Below are 5,485 nucleotides of genomic sequence, written 5' to 3' on the forward strand. Positions count from 1 at the left end.
CAGAAGACTGCCCGTGATATCAGTGGGTTTATTTTTCTCCTGGGTATGCAAAGGAATTTGGATTTCAGGGCTGGTCTGAGTAGCACAGGTGCCTCTAGGACGCACACAGCCAAGCGAACACGGGGCTGAGGGGGACGGGTTGTTCCTTTGTGAGCCAAACCCCGCGCCGCTGAAGAGAGTTAACTGTGGTTCTGTTGAATGTGCCTGTTGCTCACTCTGGATGCTAATTAAATTGGGTTTTAAAGCAGTTAAAAGGAGCCTCATGTTCAGAGCGTGCAAAACTACGGGAACATACTTCACACAGATTTTTTCTTCAGAAAAGGCCCATTTAGAAAATAAAGTGTCACTGAGGGAACGCAGCTTTAGGCTACTGTGGTTTGCCTACACATTTATACTAAAAACCAGAAGTGATGGAAGTGTTCCGTTCTTTCTTACAGATACACAAGGAGGATTTTTCTAAGTCACAGCCCTTTCCAAGGTGCTTTCAAACCCTGCCATTTACCTTTGTCGCTTTATTCCAAACAGCTAAAGGCAAACCCTCTTGTTTTGGCTGAGTACGTACGTCCTCTGGCTCTGCCCCAGTTGCTGGAGCGGCGCGGGAGACGCACGTGGGAAGAGGCAGCCTGGTGAGGAGAGCGTCTGCGAGCGTCCCACTTATCCTAACGAGGATCCTAACTCAGGTGAGCGGAAAAGCAACATTAAAATGCATTACTATTACAGGCATTATAGTATTATACGCATTACTCTGAGCTGGTGTCCCAGCACGGTTTGTGCGGGGCACGCTGGGGTGCTTCAAGAAGAGTGTGGCCAGCAGGTCGAGGGAGGTTATCCTCCCCCGAGTGCTTTGCCAGTACGACCTCCCTGCAGCACCAACGCGTTTTTTGCTGTTTGCTGCTTGAATTTGTCCAACTAATGTTTTTGTGACCCACTTAATTTCACAGGCAGCAGAACGAGGACTGAATCCGCTCCAACATCTCCAAAACCTGCAGCACCTCGTCTCTGACACCAGAAATCATCGTCACAAGGCAAAAAAGAATGGTGTGCGGAAAGGGACTGATAATTAGCCATTGGACTCAGCCCTGTTTAGATTTGTGATATCCTGCCGTGAGTTGGGAACAATAAATAACCTGCAAGGTACGGGCTTTGCCCTGGGAAATCTGTTGGGGGGGGAGGTCGGAAACCAGCAGTGGATGGATGCTGGAAGGTTGTGGGTCTAAGCTGAAAGAGAGAGGCTCCGGCTGGAAACGAGGAGGAACCCGTCCTGGAGGGGATGGTCCGGCGTCAGAGGGGGTTGCCTGCAGGAGGGGTGTCCCCTGCCTGGAGCCCATCCCGGCAGACTCGGCGGGGCATCCCACCACGAGCATCATCCAGCCATCCCCCCCGCAACCTCCTGTGGAGCGGCACCTTGTTCGCCTCTCAGGCGCGTTCCCTTTTGGAGCCGGGCTGCGGCCGTGGGGGAACGGGCCGCGTTAGGAAATAAACGCAGCCTTTCCTCCGTCGCACCCCACGAGCGCTCAGGTGGCCTTGGGGCGGGCAGGGACGGGGTGAGCGGGATGTCTCGGCCGATACCTGCCACCAAAGTCTCAGGATGTCCTTGGCCATGGGGTGGACGCACGGTCTCTGCGTGCCCTTGCAGCCTCACGCTGCTGATTAATCAGCGCTCAGATGACGATGATCCGCATCAGCGAGGTGAGAAATGCGCTCGCTAAAATAAACGCCGGGATTTCACGCGGGATAGGTGACTTCCAGGTGTCGTTTGGGGTGACAGGGAGGGTGGCAGTGGAAGCGAGGAAGAAAACCAGCAGCAGATGGCAGCCCCAGCTGGATCTCTGCGACGCAGCTCCCCGGCGCCAGCGCAGCCATCCACCCCGACAGCCCGACCCGGGGCGCCGAGCGAGCCCGGGGCTCTCCGGGTGCTGCGGCATCGCAGCAACATCCTCGGCGTGCTGGGACCCTGCTGTCACCATGGGGTCCAACACGAACCGCTGCTCTGAGAAGAGATGGGGGGCAAATCCGGGTCCAAAATGAGATGCTGCACGCAAGCGTTGATTTTTGTGGGGTTTGTTTTTAAGTGAATAAACATATATGGTCAATGACAATGTTTCTATAAATGCAGCATATTTGGAAAGGCGTTTCCAAGCCTTAAGCATATCGGCATAAAGGTGGTTTTGAAAATGAGCACTGAGGAGAAGAAAACTAGGGAGGAAACTCAGGATCTAGGTAAAGGGAAACAGAAAGGAACAAGCAAATCCCACCCCTCATGAAAAATGAGTTGTTATAAAACATGCGGCATCGTTAATTAGATCAGCTAAGGGAAGCAACTTGAGCAAGAATTCCAGTCTGACACCTGTCCCAACAGGATTAATTTAAAATAAACATCAAGAGGAATAAAATAAAAAAGTAAATCTGCCTCTTCTTTCTTCCTTACCATGGAGGAATGCGTCTTGCTGCAGAAAAGCCCTGGAAAGGGGTTTTTTTCTTCCCCATCTATAAGTAAAGTTGCATTCTTTCCAGATTTTAGAAGAAAATGAGTTAGGATTCTGAGCCAGGTGTTGCCATTCTCGCAGCAGCAGATAAAGGACCGCAGTCTGACCCCTTAGCCCAGGAATCCTCCCCCCCCCGGGTTTATTACGCGGTTATACCCATCCCTTCCCGTGGCACTGCTCCTGCCCCGGAGCGTGTCTGGCGGGGCCGTTCTGCCCCGTGTTGCCCCGCCAGCGCTCTGGGATGCGGCAAAGCTCACCACCACCTCCCCTGGGGCCGTCGGGGAGCGGGAAGGGGGTTTATTCTCCAGCCAGGCCCCAGTCATCCCCACAACTTCTAATGACACCCCCTGCAAAGGAGGACAGTAAGATTAGGAGTGAATTTTCTCAAATACCAGAAAAAAAAATAATAAATCAGTTGGGAGCAAGCGGTGTCTTCTCCCAGTTGGATGAAGTCCTTAGAAATGGGGTGGGTGTTCCAGACCCACACACGCCTGCGGGGTTCCCGTCCCCGGGGCCTTAAAGCGACTGGCGGAGTTCCCGAGAGAGGGCGATCCCTGGGGGAAATCCGCTCCCACCGGGCGTCCCGGCCGGCGGGGGCCCGGGGGGGGAGCATTTTAATGTAACTGTATCCCATGCAACTTGGATTTACTGAACAGAGCCACATGGACATCCTCAAATCATTCAATCTGAAGCATGTTGCTGGCCAGACTATAGCCTGTGGCCTTATAAATTACATAATACGGAAAGCCTTCTCATGGCTTTGTCAGAGACCAAATACATTCTCCCCCTACCCAAGAGGGCTGAGCGTTCAAACATAATCCCAGGAAATCCTATTGTATTTACAAAAGATGCTGTCATCCCGACTTGCTCTTCACAGCTCCCTCCAGGTGTGGCTGGATGCTTCCAAATGAAGTCACTGGAAGGACAGGCATGTCTGCAGACTTGTGAAGTGCTTTTCTGATATCAAACACCAAGAGGTAGAAAAAAAAAGAAATACACGGTCTTTATGCTCAACGCTTCTTATTAAGCAGCCAGTTCTCTGAGAGAAAAAGTTCTGGCTGTCAGTATTACTGAACCCTACGTTTGTCTGCCCGGCTGGAGCGCCTTCATCTCACACCCAACCAAGAGTAAGCCGTGCAAGGCTGAGAGCTGAGGCAGCCTCGCCAACTACTGCGCCTGGAGTGTAAGCTTCCCATACGGTGCTGCCTTACGCTGCTGAGGAGGGGCTTGGACAGCCCCACTGCTGGTTTTGGCTCCCTGATCCTCGATGCCAAAAGAAGTGCATAATCCAGAGGTTACCAGTATCTGGTGCCAGGGGGGGGAAGGGGGGGGAAGGGGGGGCTGAAGTAAAGGCGAGGGGCCATCTGAAGGCACAAACCAGCTCGGGAGCACAGAGCACGCCGCGCTCTGCTCTGTAAATGGGGCTTTGAGGACCACCAAAGGGATGTCGAGCGCTTCCAGCAGAAGGACCTCCACAGCCGCATTTTGCGCTACACGTCAAAAAAGAAATACAAATCGGTATGTTCAAGGGACGGGGCAAAACCCAGCGCCTTTGCCCTTGCGCCCCCACCATGGCACTGAGGAACGGGGAGAATTTACTTTCTGGGGAGGAAGGGGAAGCAGTAACGCTCTGGGAAGAGTCACAAACCGCTTCCCAGCGGGAAATCCTGCTGAGTTTCCATTTCTTTCTCATTTCTCAAGTGCTAAACGCTGCCGGGCACCGCCATCCCCGTCCCAGTTTCCCGACCGGCTTCTCCCTCCTCCCGGCAGAGGACCAGCGCCAGTGCCGCATCCCCACTCCAACCGCAGCGCGGGAACAGCGGCGAGCACGGCTGTGAAAAAAAGCTGGATTTCTGAAGAAATTATTATATTATGAACTATATTATTTATGGATGCAGAGAAAACTCGGAACAAGGAAGAAAACTCCCCCTAACGAACAGGCGGTGTTTCTCGGGTGCTTGCCCGGCGGCAGTGTCGTGTGGGCTTGGCGCTGCCCGCGTGCTGCGACGGCTGCGCAGAAAAGCACGGCATCGCCTGCGCCGGGGATCGCCACGCTCCCCGACATCCGAAAGAGTGGATTAATTTGACACAAGAGTCGTCTGGGACCTGGATAACCGCCACTTCCCCCGGCGTTCCTGCCTCGCGCGTGGAGTGCCGGACGCACGCACTTCCCCCGTTGGGCAAACACAAACCGAGAGGCGAAGGGCGGGAGGAGATCCCCCCGTTTGGTGCTCGGCGCTGTCCCCGTGGCGCTGGGCAACGGGACACCGGCAGCCCTTTGCCAGGGGCCACGGTCCCACGGGGATTGGCGGAGACCCCGGGGAAGGAGGGCCGGGACAGCGGCAAAGCATCATCTCGTTTGCTGTCTTGCTTTGTCGCAAACCTCCGCTGAGATCTGGCACAACTCTCAGAGGACGAGTTCGGCAGGGACGCGGGCACCGCCTGCCACTGACCCCGGGCACTCCCGGCCCCGCGTTGCCCAGGTTTTGCTCGACACCCTTCCGAAAACACCTCTCTGGTAGAACGGTTTGTTTGTTTTCTAACAGGCGTATTCCAGAGCTCCTGTCGCTATGGAGAGCGGAAAAAAAATATTCATGGAGATGCAGGCTTTTGTCAGCAATGTTAAATTGATTTGCTTTTAAGAATTATTGGGCGGCCGAACCCGCTCCCGACTCCAGCTTGTTTTTGCAGAACACTCTGGAGAGGTTTATAGAGATATTAAAATTAAATACGAAGCCGCAGAATAAATGGTGCTTCCATTCGGCGTGTCTTGTAAATCCAGTTTAAATTGTTTCCTTTATTAAATATCCTTTCCTCTTAAAAATGGATTAACTGCTCTCGCTGGCGGCTCTGACGGAAAAGCCATCTCATCTCTATAGCAACGCGTCACACGCGCACCCCTCGCCGCCACGCCAGTCCTCCGCCCAGCCGGTCCCTCGGCCCCTTTCAATTACCGCCGTTATGGCATCTCCCCGATTAACGACCCCGCCGATTCCGGG

General features: G+C 54.0%; 1 protein-coding gene across 1 annotated transcript in view; it reads right to left on the minus strand.

The window, feature by feature from the left end:
• The window catches only part of CHST14 (carbohydrate (N-acetylgalactosamine 4-0) sulfotransferase 14), a 10,091-nt gene that overhangs the window by 4,314 nt on the left and 292 nt on the right, over positions 1-5,485 (minus strand). The gene's annotated exons all lie outside the window — the stretch shown is intronic.

The sequence above is a fragment of the Charadrius vociferus genome, unplaced genomic scaffold (genome assembly GCF_000708025.1).
Source record: "Charadrius vociferus isolate BGI_N301 unplaced genomic scaffold, ASM70802v2 scaffold1039, whole genome shotgun sequence".
NCBI lineage: Eukaryota > Metazoa > Chordata > Aves > Charadriiformes > Charadriidae > Charadrius > Charadrius vociferus.